This window comes from Pseudopipra pipra, chromosome 8 (genome assembly GCF_036250125.1).
Source record: "Pseudopipra pipra isolate bDixPip1 chromosome 8, bDixPip1.hap1, whole genome shotgun sequence".
In the NCBI taxonomy this organism is placed as follows: Eukaryota; Metazoa; Chordata; class Aves; order Passeriformes; family Pipridae; genus Pseudopipra; species Pseudopipra pipra.
The window spans coordinates 35,070,160-35,086,872 of record NC_087556.1 but is presented as its reverse complement, the minus strand read 5'-3'; the positions used below and the strand labels follow the sequence as shown (position 1 = coordinate 35,086,872).

The window sequence follows — 16,713 nt, the reverse complement described above, 5'->3', positions numbered from 1 at the left end:
TAAGAAGGTATTTTCAGAGGAATATGAAAGAACAATTATTAATAGAATTATGAAAAAAGCTGGGGCCCAATCTGGTGGGGTGTCAAGGAGAAAAACCCGGGCAGGATCAAACCCTGATTGGCACCAGAGACTCGTTCTTTTTAAGGACTTGGAAGGTTTCATTAAGTGAAAAACTGACACCAGGTTGCTACAACAACACGTGGAAGTCATGCTGCTGGGCACTGAAATGCCAAAAACCTTTTACTTTTTCCCTACAATCAAACAGCGATTTAGAAAAATAAAATAAATAAAATAAAATAAAATAAAATAAAATAAATCTTTGCAAGAAGGAGCAGGAAATATATACATAAATCAGTGATGCCTCAGAGTGGAGAATAACCAGACAGCTGCATCCTTGGTGGCCCATCCAGTACATTTTGAATGAAGGAACAAAGCAAATGCAGAACAATGTCAGATTTTTGCAAAAGCAACAGAGCCAATTAGTGCTCTAAAGAGTTGTGCCCATATTTTGCATAACTGCATGGCAATTTTTTGGACATTGAAATTTTAATATGCTAATAATTTCTGTATTCACAGACCATTCATAAATTCACTTTTCTTTATGGCAACCTCTAGAAATTGCCACCTGTTAGACATTGCCAACGCCATGAAAACAACTGACTTAAACCTAAGCACTTCTGTGTCAGGTTTAATCCTATCACAGCAATCATTTTTTTATATCTTGTGCTGATGTGGATATATTTTTATTACATGTGTTTCAAGGCCTGTAACTCACAACCTATGATGAAAGAAATATTTTTTTCCTCTCTGAAATAGCGTATTCCAAGGGAGGATTTTCCAAAAGTGCCATGGAACCGAAAACATGCTCTGCTTAAAAGAAAATTCTGTGATTGGTGTGAATTTCCTATTCCAGTGACATGTGCTTTGGGTGTTTATAGTTGAGACGAGTCTATACTGAAGTGGAATGGGTTTTTTTCCTGAAAGACTCACACATGTAACACTGTAACTTCAACCACTACGTCCAAACAAGCGGGCTCAAAGTTCCATCTTATCCATCCTGGGAAGAGACAAGCTGCATTCCCTCTTTTCTGGCCATGTGGGCAAGAGAAAACTGAACACAGGCAAAAGGATGAAGAATGGGATGGAGGCCGAAGATTTTCTTTCTCTCCCTCCTGCCAGGTAACCTACGAGCATTCCTAGACTTTGAATGTTTATTCTGAACTCCAGCAAAGCATTCCTTATGAAATATGTGGAGCAGTGCTGACTTGCAGTGCCTTTCTTACGGCAGCTGTCAATTTTAGCCATGCTGTGTTTATATACCTTTGTCACCTGCTAAACTGATTCATTTTCCCAACCTTTGCTTACTAAGTCAGGTGAGACAGACAGCCTGATACTTGGTAGTCATAGTCAGGCAGTGAAAAAATTCCACTTACATTGGTATAACATGGAACTTGTCTCACTGCCTTAAGCAAACCATATACTAACAACAACAACAGTGACAACATGCTGCACCCAGTGTACAGGACCTGTCTCGTGTTCTTCCCATCCAGCAAGTGAGAATTCCTGTGAAGAACTGATGTGTCATAGCCCCACAGCTCCCTGGGTCAGATTCCTTACACCTCATAGCTACCCAGCATAGTGTTCTCAAACATCAGCCAATTCACATTAATAGAACACTTTCATGTGATCCGGGGAGAAAGGGGATCCACACACCAGCCAGGAGTGAAGGAGTGCAGAAGGTTATATAAATCAGGGACAGAGTGGTGCATTTTCATTTTCAGTCCAGAGGAAAATTGGGTAAGTAATTTTTCATTAGTTCTTTAAATTTAAAAATGTCTAGACTCAAAACTGTTTACTAATTATGTTTTAGACATTACAGAAAGGCAAAGGGAGTGTCTTTCAAAATAAAAGAATTTTTTCTCCGTACCATTAAAAAACAGTGTCTCCTTTGAGGTTCTATAGTTTTATGATCTCTTGTATAACTTGTTTTACAATCCACATACCCTATATAGTATGTCTGCAGGATGATGTCTAGTTAGTCAGTATCTTTCTAAGACCAAGAGACTGATTGTTAAATGTGCATGTCCTAAAATAGCCATTTTAAAAGCATGTTACAACATTACAGACTGTAATAACTATTTGCAAATGCCGGAGTTTTTAAATGTGGCTCTCTTCCACTGTTGTTCTTTTTTTTCTCAGAAATAGTTCTAAGGGTTTGTTTCAGAAGGGATTGCTTGTTTTTTAAGTTGCCATGTAGCAACAAGAATGTGTTTTTCCCATGCAGAATTTCAGAGATAAAATGAGCTGGCTGGTCACTATGCAGATGTTCAACGATGTTCTCAAGTGAGAACTATCTGCAGTGTTTTGTCCTTTCGTGCACAGTAAGGTTTGCTTCAGGCTGCAAAACACAACACTGAACAGTTCTAGGTACAATATGGCCTCAGGTGACCCAAAACTCTTATAGATCTTCAGGGAGTTGAAGTCACTTTTAGTCCTACCCGCTAGGAGAACTAATTAGATCAAAATAATGCTTCACTAGTTTGAGATTAGCAAGGGTTTGGTTATGTTATTTTTTTTTAGACATTGATGACATGATATTGAAACATGTTGTCAACATGTAAGTCCATGGCCATTTCAGTTATTTCTGGATTTTATTATTGAGCAGGGTTTATATCACTGCAGTGATTTGGAAACTGTTTTGCAAGTAACTGCCTTTAAAAAAATCTTCAGGAAGAAAATAACAATCTTATCGACAGGATGACAATGGCAGGCATGCTCATATCTATTATAAAGCTGATATTTCCTACAAAATCTGATCTTATCCAAAAAACAGAGTGCTTATAGCTTGAACTTTTCCCTCATGGTCCAGCTATTCAGGATCAAGCTGCTCATTACCTAGGAGGAGACGTTTTTCCCTTTGCACAGGCCAAGAGATGGGTTAGAAACCTGCTATATGTGTCACAGTTAAAAAAAATTCCATCCCTTTATGTCAAACCTTTTACATTATAGATTGAAACATTTGTTAAATAGATGTTAATACATAGAATCCATAAATGCTTTCTCATCGAGCATTTTGTCAATCCCAGGGCAAGCCGTGGGAAGCAACCTGGCCTGGGGAAAAGCCAGTCTCAGCAGGTCTAAGTTATATCACAGCTTGATTGTTTTATCAGCAAAGCAAGTTATCAATGACTGAATGTGCTTGGATTGTCACAGGGGCACTGCTTTGTGGGGCTGATTAGAAAGGACACCCGTTCAAATAAAATAAATGACCCCAGTTCCAGTGTTGTACTTCAGACTCACAGCTATGCCTGCAGATCATTTCCCCCTTATCCAAAAAAATCAACTTGCACTGTAAATTGCTTACTAGTTATTTTATGGGGCTTGATACAAACCAAGCAGGATAGAAATAGAAGCAACAGTTTGGAGAGCTTCCAGAGCAGGCAGCAGAGGGAATCTCTGGGCAGGTTCAGGTTGTGAAATCTGCAGGCTGGGGAGGGGTCCCTGTCTTCATTGGCAGCTTCCGTTCAGCTGCATGGAAGAACTGAAGAATACTGAGTATATTCCCTTCTTACCACTTGAAGCTTTCTTTAAAATTCCCTTGTGGTAGCGTTAGAGAATGATTTTATGGCAGGATTTGGGAATGACTGACTTGTAACACCGTGCAGCCTGTAATCAGTGCTGTGCAGCTTCTTTCAATAAGGAAAGTCAAATTAAGCTTCCATGGACCTTTCCTCTGGGAAGATGGACCATCATTCTGGGGGAGGTGGGAGCCCCTGCACAGGCTGCAGAAAACTCTCAGATCAGCTTTTGTGTTTTCTGATGCTGATGAAGTAACATTTATAGAAGCCCCTTAAGTCCACAACAAGCCTGAAAAGACTAAAATTTTACCCTACATCTATGATCCAGGCTTAAAGCTCAATGAATGCCCTAAATTATGTTAATTGATTCCACATTCATTTGCAGAAACTAATGGTTTGAAGAGTTGCACTGCTGACAGCCAGGATAAGGGTAGAGCCATCACAGATTATAGTTTTTATTTTTCTTGACATAATCCTTTTTAAGTACTGTGTTCTAAAAATCACACGGTGAAACAAAGTTTGATTTAAGTTTTGTATGTTTTCATTAGAAGCTCTTGGATGCAGGATCCTATGAAAATATAGCAGTTGGTCAAGATCCATATACAGAATATACAAGCCTCAGCAAGCTTGACAAAATACTGAACTATATAGTCTTGCCAAATTAAATTTGTCATTAAATGCTAGTTAGGACTTGACAGACTCATTTACTTCCCTGGTTTCCCAGCTAGCATATGATCCAGCTTGCACTCTTGGTTCTTGGTCAAGCCCAGGGCTCAGCCAGCTCCTTGCAGATGGATTGGGATATGTTTATTTGCTTCATGTGTAAACAGTAGTGTGCTGTGGGGGAGTTTTATAGGACTGAAATGGGACTGTACAGAAATAAAAGGTAAGAATGATTTATTTTATTACCTAGATGAAATCTGCTGAATACAAGTAATCAGAAAAGATTTCCTGGCTCATGGCAACCTGGCTGGGTGTATGGTGTAAACAGTTTTTCTTGCTATCAAAACATAATGTGATAGATGTAGGGCTAATATTTTTAGTTTTATATGAACAGCTGCCGTATTTTCATGAGAAATATTTTAGAAGGGAACAAGACCAGTATAACTGTGAGTGAGGAAACAGGACCACAAGATAATCTCCCTGTAAACAATGAAAGAAAACAGAAAACTCTATTACTGGACCAACACTGTAGATGTTTCTGCAGACTAGATCTCACTGAGGAATTGATCAAATTAGACAAAATAGCAGATATTTTCAGAGGAATTCTCTGGTAAATTTGATTTCAGAGCATTTTGTCCCATTCCCAAAACGTGTTTTCCCTCCAGCAGACCTGACTAAATATGTTTATTTTTGAGAGATACTAAAATAGAGGAGGTCAGCTCTGTTTTCTCTGTTTCTATGAAATGTCAGCCAAACAGCACCATTTCTGTGCACTGGAGGTCCCGTGTCAGGTTTTCCCTCACCTCCCAAAAGAGGCAGGGAGGATGTGTGCAGATTTCTGGAGCACAAACGATTTTTGATGTTGACAAACTGATGTTGTGAGCAACTCCTGGTTGAAACCACAAACACAAAGATTGCTGCAGCAAGGGGTGGGGGGAGAAAGTACAAAAAAAGCCATTAACGAGTATCAAACCCCCAATTTTTACAGCACAGATTAATAAATGGGCAGGGTTTGACCTTGTATGCCTAGATTTTAATGTTTAATACACATCACACAGGGTGATGTGTATGTGCTCTATTATTCATAGCTGTCTGTCATTTCTAATACCAGTATGATGTGAGCTGTTGCCTGTATTTCTGTATGTATATGTGTATTATATATACAGCATATTGGTACCATTGAAACTACAGTAATTATTATTATCTGTTGGAACAAGTTGCATGCCTACTTGTTACACTGTCTGTTACTCACAGTTTCCACGCCACTTCCAACTGTAAAATAAAAATTGCACTTAACCACTTTCTTGATGAGAAAGACCTGATTTTACCCACAAATGTGGAGCATTGCACAGTTTGATTGAACCCATATGAAAATCTCTGCATGATGCAAGGGGCAGGAGGTTTAAATTCATGGTCTAGATAAAGTGTTGGGTTTTTTTCAATTTCTCTGGTGGACTCTTAAATCATTGCAATGCTCACATCAGGAGGTGAAGTGTGTCAGGAGCACTGACCATGGAAATATTCTTGCATTCCAATAAATGAACCTTAACATTTTTTAATTGTCACACATGCCATATTTAGTTCCTGCATGAAAACCTAACAGCCCAAAACCAGTATTTCCACCATGGCACTATTAAACCATTCCAATTCAAAGATTTCAAGAATCTTGGAAATTATGCTTAAGCCTTTTGCTTTAATATATCCTACAGTTTCATGGTATCTTTCTGTGGCAAGTTCTGTTCTTACATCTGAGGTTTAAAGAGGTTTGAGTCACCCTATATCACACTTTTCAGAGAAGAATATTGCTCCTTTCTAGATGCACAGGACTTTAATAAGTAATCCCTAAGAGTTTGATCATACAAAAAAAAAAAGGGGGTCACATCTGTGTAGAAGGAGATGCAAATCTTTACTCACATGAACTTTAAAGTGGACAAACAATTGTAAACCTTATTTTGTGCTTATTCCACTGACTTGAAATACGGTTAGTAACCACTTTTTGGCTACTGGTACTTTGTTCCCTACATTCTGTCACACTTTCCTGTTCAAAGTAGAAGTTTTATATTTTTTTTCTTTTACTAATATCTCAAAGCGCTCTGTGATGAGTTAAAAATAATTGATGTAACTGGGAGACAAAAATTCCGTGTGTGAACCTGCACACAGCATCAACCCAGGCCTTATTTTCCATATTGGCTCCTGCCCTAACAAGAAAAGACATTTTTTGTCAGCGAGCCAAGGACGTGCAGTACAGAAAGGCACTTGATCCTAAATATCCAAAAGAAACAGGCATAAGGCTTGGATAAACACAGAATATTTCTACCTGAAAGATCAAATCTCAAGAAAAATACAACAAGCTAAAAAACTTGGATGCCACTTTTCACATTGCTTTGGTCTTCTGCCATCATTTGAGGAATCGGTGCTGACTCTTGGGATTCTGTGCCAAGATGAATTATCATTTTCACTTTTGAGTCCCCATCCAAATATGGATCCAGTCCCTGGATCACAGGGATAGCTCTGTGTGCTGGGGTTATAGACACCATAGGTGCAGCTGGAGAAGAACTAAGGCAATGTTGCATTTTTCCATTCACTTTATTACCTTTTGTTATCATGTTTAGGGATGAAAAAACCGTCTCAGTGGCAGTAGATAAATAGTAGATAAATAGAAACAGGCTGCAAAATCAAATTTAATCTGTTCATCTGTTAAGTTCCATCTGTGTAATGGCCCAAACTAAAACATGATTTGATTTTTATGTTAAAATCTTACTTTGAGGTGAAAAGGGTAATTCACATCTTTAAGAACCAGCCTGTTTCCAGACTCAGGCAGCCAGTATTGCAGCTATTTGCAGATCATTTCTGAAGGTTTTCTTCCCAAATTTTCATTCAGTGTTACAGTTCCCGCTTTAAAAAATCAGTATAGTGCATAACAGTGCATAACAGCAATTATTTTATGAGTCTGCTCTCCAGGCTCCCTAAATCAAAAGTTAGGTTGAGTTAAATCATTGTAAAGCCTGCAATAACATGCCCATTAACAATGAAGAAACTCCAGTGAAAAAAATCCACCCGTAAATTAAGAGTGAGCTTCTGAAACTGGATATTGTTCACATTGCTGGAAAATGATAACATGAATATAAATAGTGTAGACCCAGCTGGAGGAGGCAATATGTTATATGAGTTGAAATCTGTCGTTAGGTGAAGCTGATTAGGTTTATGTCTGTCAAAAGGCTGAAGGCTTGTGCCATCTGTAACAACAGTGAGCAGCTTAGGGAACTTTATCTTCACCAACCACCACGGATCACTGGGACCACTTCCCACCAGCATGGCATTAGATCATCTTTTTAAAAAGCCACTGCCACAGAGGCAAACAGCAAGAGCTCAGGTTTAGAGGAGCATAATGCAGTTTGGGCACCGTTTGTTGTCACCAGATCATTGTGAATGCCTGGAGGACTGGCTTTAGCTGACTTCCCTCAACCTTGTTTTGCAGTCCTGCTTAGCTGAACCAAAGGAATCAAGGGAAAAACAGCTTTAGAATGTACATTCAGCTTAAACATTCATTCATGACATTGGTTTTAAACGTTGTAACAAGGATGAAACTATGGTAGTGTCAATAAGGAAGCATTCTGATTGATATGCAATTATTATCCCTTGTGAAAAAGCACATAAAAATTATTTTAGCCTTACTGTTTTTCTGTGCTTCATTATTTCTGATATTTTTGAGGATACCTCTGTGATGTCACTGTGCACCAAAATGTTCTTGACTGACCTTACAAATAAGCCTGAGGAAGCATTTTGGTCCTGATTAGCCTTGAAATGTGATGGAGTCTTTTAGTGCAGGGCTAAATCAGTGTGAAAAGTCCCTAATCCAGTATGTATCTTGTGTAAAATGTAACCTGTTCTCTTAGAACAGCATTACCAAATCAAACCAATCATTTTTATTCTGTGTTACTATTCTGAGGGCTGAACACTAGCCCTAGTTTCCTGCTTAGCTCAGGATTACACAACATATTAATGGCCTGATCACTCAACTCCCCTGTGTCTCAATTTTTACTTTTTTAAAATGTCAGCAGCGTTATCCTGCTTTGTGAATTGGTGAAGAACTTGCATAAGTAAGCCAGCTAAATGCTTACAGCACATGTAAGTGTTGTGCTTACTGGATACAACTTTTCAAGGTGCAGAAGACTGGAGAAACTCAACAAGTTTAATTTCAAAGTCAATATTTTTTCAGCCAACCTCACATATTTGTAAACAAGGATTCCTGGCTTTATGAGCACTCTCTTGACTACAGTTTCAGAGGTCAGTGACTCAGTTCCCAGACTTAGTCCTGCAAAAAACTAATATACTTGCTTGGACTCGAATCTGAAACCTAACCCTTGTCTGGCTATTAACAAGTTGTTTTGATGTGCAAGTCTCCTGAGACATTTATTTTCATAGCCTGCCCTCACTAGTGATAAAACAGCATTTCTGGTGTGAGAGCATTGATCACTTCTAAATATTCAGTAGCTGGGTTTATAATGTAATTTATTCTCACCCAGGGATCAAACAACAATCATGATATTATGAAAAACAGCTTCAGGCTAAATGGCCTCTGAGGATGGAGAATATAACCTGCATAGGTTAAATGCATATATATATGTAATATAGGCATGTGTATATATGTCTGTGACTGTATGGATATGTGGTTATGTACCTGTGTTGGGTCAGCAGAAATAAAAAATAAGCATCCTCCCCTCAGCCCAAGGAAAGCCTCTGAGTGTTGGAGGCTTTCCAGAAGCCTAAGAACGAGTCCTCCTCTCCTGGGATATTTGTGTGGGCATGGAGGGTGTGTTAGCACAGAGCCCAGAAAGCAGCTGCAACCTGCCCACTCTGACATGTCAACACACACCTCAGACCAGGAAAGGGGGAGATTAAATAGTGCTGCCTTCCCCAGGCAGGGAGAGACAGCTGCTGACAGCTGGGTCAGACCCCACAGCTGAAGGAGAACGAGAAGGAAGGAATCTCTTCCCTCCTGAGCAGCTTTATATCCAGGCTCTCCCCTGCCACTCTCATCTGCTCTCACAAAACCAGACCTTAGGGCAACTCTTCACCCTCCCTTGTATTTCCACTGAGCCTCTTGGGCAAAGGGAGGAGAAAAGAGGGAATGCATGGACAGAAGAAACAGGTAAAGCCAGAGGGGAAAGGAAAACAAATAGTTTGAAGGAGGAAAGACCAAAAAGAGGCCAGAAATAATTCATCTTGTGATACATTCTTCCCAGGCTTTGTATGTGCCTCTAGAGACATGTTAAACCAGCTGACCCCCACCTTGCTTATGTTTCCTCCTCTGCCTCACATAAGACGGATTTTTGTCTCTCTGAGTCGTGTCCCACCGTTCCCAGTGCTGAGACTGGACACCACAGCAGGCAGACCAGCCTGAGGAGCAGAGAGCCAGCGGGTTCTGAAAATCCACCCCTTACATCAGACCTCCCACCACTGCTTCCAGAATTTTTCCACAAGTCAGAGTCATGTTCTTCTTGCCTCAGCTTTGAGCTTTAGGAACAGGGATCCCCCACTTTGAATGACTGTTTGCATTTAGAGTGTAAAAACACATGTGCACTCTTGCCAAGTTGGTTATGGACCTGAATTATACAGTCATATATGTTTCATAATACAAGTATGAGGGAGATATTGTTCATAAATCATAATCAGCTGTTTATAAAAGGCAGGCAGTAATAATAAGGAAATAATTTGCAGTCCTGTACAATGATAGGCACAGATTGACCAGGTGAGCTATGTAGGTCAGCCTCCCTTAGAGCTCCTCAGCCCTGTTGGCTGGTTATGGTGTTAAGAACTTAAATATGACTCTTTATCCAGCTCTCTATAGCTAGATGGTGCATGTGGATACAGAGAGAGAGTCAGTGCCAGTGCAGGGAGCTCTGTGTTTTGTCTGAATCCACAACCTTCCCACTCACTTAAGTGCTGCATATGGAATCTGGTGAAAAACTGCTGGTATAAATGTGGTTTGGAAAGAGAAATGTTCCAATACTTGGATATTATTATTTGGATCACATATATTTTATGAAATACTTTTGGCATCACTTTTTAAGGACTGGGTCCTCTGCGGTACTTTGACATCTGCAAACAGTGCAGCAGAAGGGAACTTACGTGTGCTTAAAACATTTAATGCTCAATGCACAACAGAAGGATTATTGAGATCCATGCATGTAGGCATTGAGTACCATTTTAGACACCCTGAGGTGGCCCTAACATCCTCGTGGGACTGGCAGATAAAACACAAAATTTATCTGAGACCCACGTCTTCCAGAGAGGCAGTTAAGGGATAAGCAGGATGCAACAGAACCACAGCTAAGATTTCCAGAACCACTTTTATTTATTATTCCATTAAACCATACAGTATTATGAAAGTTTTGTTAAAAACAGAAACATCAGACTTCTCTTTTTCAGCTGGGAAAGTATTCCTAGATTAATTAGCCCTCCTGTGTTTCCTTAGGAAGGGTACCTCCTGATGGAGGTTCCAATAACGTTAACTCAAATTCCAACTCTGGCAACTGGAGCATACTGAGGAAGCCAATGCTGACATCCTAGTTCTACCTCTTGGTAGGCTTTTTTACCTTGGTCAAATCAATTAATCTCCAAAGAAATGTGTGGCTTCTTCTAAACTTTTTGTGCCATGAATGTTGAAACACAAACAACTGCAGGAGGGAGGAGGAACTGTCTGTACAGAGACTAAAACGCAGTGAAGTCGTGCAGGCACTTGATGTCTCTCACTGCTTTCTAAAATCTCTTCTATGCATAATAAGGTGGTTACATCTTTCTGTAGCTGTTATCACCACCACGTCCAAGTATTTCATTACCATGAGGGTCAATAAAACCTTTCCCAATGCCTTAGCTAAGTGAAGAGGTTGAACCACATCAGAAGTCAAAACACTTTTGGATTATGATTTTTTTTCCAGCTTTCACACTGTAGAAAAATAATTCCCTTTCACTTCCTCCCTGGAAACTGGGTTTTGCAACCCAACCACCTGTGGTGCCACAGTGAGGCCTCCACAGAACACCAACACCGCCAGTGCAGGAGTGCCCTGAAGTACCCCACCAGGGTGGTTGGGAGCAATGGAAATGTGCCATTGGTTGGATTTTTCCAGGCCAGGTTGCCATACTGATTGAAAATTAGCCAGAAATAGGAAGAACAATTTTTAACTTCCATAACCTGCTTTTTAAAAAATGCTTTAGTCTCTTAGCAGCAGGTACTCGGCGTCCCCGTTTCTTTTTGCACTTGTACTTTAAGTGGGGCACATCAGTCAGGGTGGGGCTGCATCAAAGAATGTCTCATTCTCTGTCCTTTAAACCTCAGTCCTAGCTGGATTCAGTGGTGCAGTCCCCACAGGCAGTTTCTGGTTATCTTGGGGGAAGGGCAGCAAACACAACTCTCACAAAAATCCAGCTCAGCTTTCCATTGCCAGGCGACGTCACGGCTTTACAGCAGATCCAGCTGCTGATGTTACCAGGCAACGTCTTTCCCATCAAGTTGGGCACTTGAAAATCATTACGTGTTTACTAATTCTCACGAGGGATTTTGGGCTCCCTCCCAGCTCTTGGTGTTTGCTCCTCTAGAATTTGTGAGAAAGCTGAAGGGCTGTCGTAGGTCAGTCATTCTTGCAGATCTCTATGATGTTGTTGTAACATGCAGAAATTAGGAATGGTTTTGCACTGCTTACATCAAGATCAGAAAAGAACAAAATTCTGAACACCTCTCTTTCTTCTCCTTCCTATGAGAACAGCTGGTGTGTAATAATATGCTCAGTGCTTCAGCAGAGCTTTGCAATGCTTTATGTGTGGTATCAATCTTGTGAAAGTAAGGAACATAAAAACATTTTGTCTTATTTTGGCACTATTTATACCATAAAGCAAAATGACCTCAAACTAAATTGTCTTATATAAACACCTGAGGTAGCATGTGTTCAATTTGTAAGAAGCTAACATACCTGAGCAGTGTGTGGTTGGTAAGCATACCAAATACTGTATATACTGGGATTAAATTTGATCACTCATGACAAATTATTTGGATTTTACTGGAATACCTAATTCATTAACCCACTACATAACTTACCTTTAACCTGACCTGTGTTTTCCCCCAGTTTGAGTCTTCCAGTCCTCCTGGGTTAGATCCTCTTGATCAAGAAAAGACAGTCTCTCCCTGGATGAGCATGAAGTGTGGATGAGGAACCACAGGGGAAATTCCAGCAAACAACAGTAAAGCAGCCTGATGTGAGTACTTCTTCTCCCACCAGTTCTATCATAAAATAAAAGAGAATAAATGGAGACATCAAGGGATGTGGAATGCTCTCACAGTTGGTGGTTTACACAAACTGGTTTGACTTTGTAGTGGAACCTCATTGCACATGGCTCATCTCTCTGGCACCAGTGCAGAGGTTGCTTTTGCAAACCTTACACAAGCAAACAGAGGAATTCTCCTTTGCACATGTGGTGACAAAAATACACAGTCAGAAATCATGATCAAATACCAGGGGAACATTTTCCTCCAAGTTTGTGCCAGAGAATTGTTCTGCAAGGCAGCTGCTTCACTTTCACTTTTTGGCATTTTCTGGCCTTAGCTTAGAAATGGAAGAGCACCAAATATGAGTTCAGTTTGTGTTTATGAGGAAATAATGCAGCTAGCAGAAGTGAGGATGTATTACCAGGCTTGTGTTTTCCTGAGCTCCCACAGGATCCCTGCTCTTAAATTCATGGCAGAGAGCCTAAACAAAAAACATTGCATTATTTGTTGTCTATAAGGCAATGAATTTTGCAAAGCTTCTGTTTTGTTTTCTAAGGAGAAGCACACTAAAACTATGATTTGATGAACTTCAGATTTTCTGGATTCTGAATTGCCTGGGGAGAGCAGAGAAAAGGGGATACTGCAACCACTTTCAGATCTTTTCGTTTTTGAGCTTCTATAGATCTTGACCTTTCCATCTTAAATTCCTGAAGTTATAATATGGATTTATTTAATGTATTGTATTACCCACATGCCACCAAACCCACTCATATGTACTTTGCTTTATTACCTGAAAAAGCTCAGGATAATTAAAAAATAAAGGAGGGTGAGGGGGAAGCTCAGGTAATTTATTTCCATTCTTTGAAATTTTTCTTGGACCAGTGACAGTGGCTTAAGGTGGTATAACACAGCTTGGATTGCTGGATCACCAGCTTCATTTAAAAAAAAAAAAGGCTCAAAAGGCAGAGCCACTCATGTAGTCCTTGACCTTGCAACTGTGCTTTCCAGCTCTTCACATGCTTTATGTTTTCAGGGCAGGAGTTTGTAGACCGAGACTTTGTGGAACAAAAGTCAGCAGACAACATATTGCTGCCCTATGAAATCCTGCCTTTTATCATGTCAGATATGGCACCAAAAAACACCAGTGGTGTTCACAGGAACTTGTTGATCCCATGGATTTCCCACTAATGATAAATACACTGTCTTCTGTTATCATCTGTGTTTCTGAGCACCCCTTTGTGGAGACATCACTGGAACGGACAACCAGAATTAATAATAACAATCAGCTCGCCCATAAACCAGTACTTCTTGTAACATCACATTTCAAAGGGTTTTTGTCACGTCTCCACCCTTCAGGATGATTAAATGGGAAATTATTTCACCATAACCTGAACAAGCACATCAACATTTGCCAGCAGGTACTTCTGACAGCTCTCAAGAATAATATGAGAAAATGAAAGACAAACACAAACACATAAACAAGCCTGAAAACAAAATGCAGAATAGATATTGCCCTCAACACTAATTCTCCCTTGAAAACAAACACATGAGTGACTTCAATGTACTGTTGCTGCAGTTTCACTGAACAATTTCTGTAGTGCCAGGAGCACTGCTCATGCCACAGGCCAAGAAACAGTAGAAGTGAAACAGGTTTTAACCAAAGTTCCTGTTCTCTGGGGCTGCTTTTGTGAAATATTTTGCTCAATTTCTGACAGGCAGAGCCTGGCAGGAGCAGGGGGAGGCCGGGTGGAGGAGGTATAACTTGTTTTCTTTCTCGCCTGGGGTGGAGGCAAGTTGGTTGCTGAGCAGGTTATGAAGGTGGGTCCCCGGGAGAAAGCCTACATTGCATGAGTCTGAGGAGAAGGAGCAGGAAAATAAGGTGAAAACTGGTGAGGTGAAGATGGAAGGAATGGTTTGAGGACGTGCTCTAGGAGCGTCAGTGAATCCAAAGCGGCCAGATTAATCCTGGAATGTAAGTGCAACATTAAACATCTCTTGCTTTCAGGAAAGCAGTTGTTTCACAGCACAAAATAGGCTGGACAGACCACTTTGGTACTAGTGAGCAGTTTCTGAGATATGTAGCGTTATAATAATTTTAATAATGACATGTAAATTGTAAAAGATACCGTAGAAAGGTGATGGAGATTATCTTTTTGTTAACCTATGTTTATTTAATGAATGGATTTTTAGCATGTTTTTAATGTTTATTTGAAATTCTATACGTATGATAAAGCACTTGTAGTTTGCAATCTAAGTAATGCTTGTGCATTCAGAGAATGATTGAGAAATAATGTATGTAAAAAGGATTACAGTAACATTGTAATCTGAAAAGTTATCTTAGTGCTCTGCAATGTAATTCACACATTATTATCACTTGTTTCGTTACTGGAGAACATATAATGTCTTTTTCCTATTTATGACATTTCCTATTTCCTATTTATGACTTTTATCTTCATTACTGAGCAGGTGGTAATGTGAGAATTGTGTGACAATTGTGAAATTTCATGCTCCAGGGAAAGAAAAGAGTGAGTGGGCAGTATGATATGATGTGTTAGTGGAGATTTGTGATAGCTGGGACTTTTGCTGTGCTCTTGTAATTTTCTACTTTGATTCCTGTACATTTAAATAGAAAACTGTAAATAAAGTATTTTTTTCTTTCAAATGAATATTACAAATTGGGCCTCAAGATGCTGTTTTTAACAATCAGCATTGCTGAGCTGGTGCAGAAATATTGAGAGTATTTTATGCACTGGAGAAAATTTACTCTAAAATAAATAGAACAATATTATACCATGCATGGGCTTGTCTATTTAAGGACTTGATAAGCAAAATTTGCATTTTGCCCAACTGATATACGAGACCCCACTCCAATTAACTAAAAAACTCCATGGGGACTTGGGAGAGTTCCATTTATCCCCCAGTTTATGTTATTAATGCAAGTGGTCGTGAGGGGACAGTTTAGGGAGCTTTAAATTTGGAGGTGTTTTCACACGATGTCTGTGGGAACAGAAAAAGATCTGGGAAGAGAAAAGATCAGCAGGTCAGTGGCACAGAAATGCCAGGATATCCACTCTTAGGGAATTGTGCTGGCTGTTGAGGGAAGCACATTGCTACAGCCAAGTTATTCTTTCCCTCCTGTGCACTTAAACCTTAGTCAGCAGCTCTAACAGTGCAAGAATGTTTTATTATATCAGTGCATACTTAAGACATTATAATCTTAATCTGTTGTCTTGGAACATTTCCCTGAGCTGAGCCTGGCAAGATTTATGTGTGCACACTGCTTCAGGACGGAGTACTTCATACTTGGGGAGCAGGGATTCTGAAAATGTTACATGCAGCCTTTCATGCAGCTCAGAACTGTTTCAAGACAGCAGAGGATTTGGCAGTAATCTCAGCAGATAAAACCTCATGTTGCTAATTAATCACCAAAAGTGCAGTCGTGGCCCCGGTGATTCCAACAGGAGCAAGTTCAAGCTCCACTATATCCCCTGAAGACACTCCGGTTTAAACAGAGCAGAGCTTAACAGCACAACACCGAACTTCTCTCTCTCTCCAAGACTCCTGTGAAGAAGAACAACGTTCCAAGTTTTTAAAAGTGTGCTGTAGTAATAGGGAACAACATTCCTTAAAATCTTCTATGGTTTCCTTGGGATTCAAAGTGCAACCTCTCTTTTACAGCCTGACTTCAACGGTGTTTTTCTTGACATATGCTGCAGACCAATCCCAAGTTCTTTGGAAAATAAAATTCAAGAGACTGTGTAATTTTCACCTTTTCAATTATACAATAAATACACTGAATTTAAATGCATGAACCCCAAAATAAAATGTCTAGAACAAGATGTGAATGTTTATAAGTGAATCTCTGTTGTATACTCATTATTGAGTACCCTTTTCCAAAAAATACAGAAATGAGTGATGCCTGGGGAGACAATTCTAGAACCGCTCAGAGGATTTTTTTAAAATTTAAAATAATTAGAGCTGAACTAGTATAAAACCAGTAGTAATTATAGTAGGCAGATCCTGTGAAGTGTAAAGAATGTGTTTAGATCATAACATTGTGAGCAGAATAATGCCTGAGAAAAACAGGGAACAGTGCCACTGATGAAGATAAAAAATCAAGTTACTCTTTCTCTGAGTGCATCTATGGAAAATGGTTTGTTTCAGTGATGGTCAGGTTTAACATTGTGGTTCTGACAATGTGAGGATGCA

General features: G+C 39.7%; 1 long non-coding RNA gene across 4 annotated transcripts; it reads left to right on the top strand.

Moving 5' to 3' along the window:
• Window positions 1-1,593: 1,593 nt before the first annotated feature.
• On the top strand, window positions 1,594-16,343 carry LOC135418341 (uncharacterized). Of its 4 annotated transcripts, XR_010432397.1 has the most exons (4): window positions 1,594-1,797; window positions 12,365-12,498; window positions 13,543-14,476; window positions 16,183-16,343. It is a non-coding gene; the product is annotated as an uncharacterized LOC135418341 (long non-coding RNA). The 4 variants fall into 4 exon arrangements; XR_010432395.1 differs by having other exon boundaries at window positions 1,648-1,797; window positions 12,365-12,494; window positions 13,543-16,343; XR_010432396.1 differs by having other exon boundaries at window positions 1,648-1,797; window positions 12,365-12,494; window positions 13,538-16,343.
• Window positions 16,344-16,713: the final 370 nt, after the last annotated feature.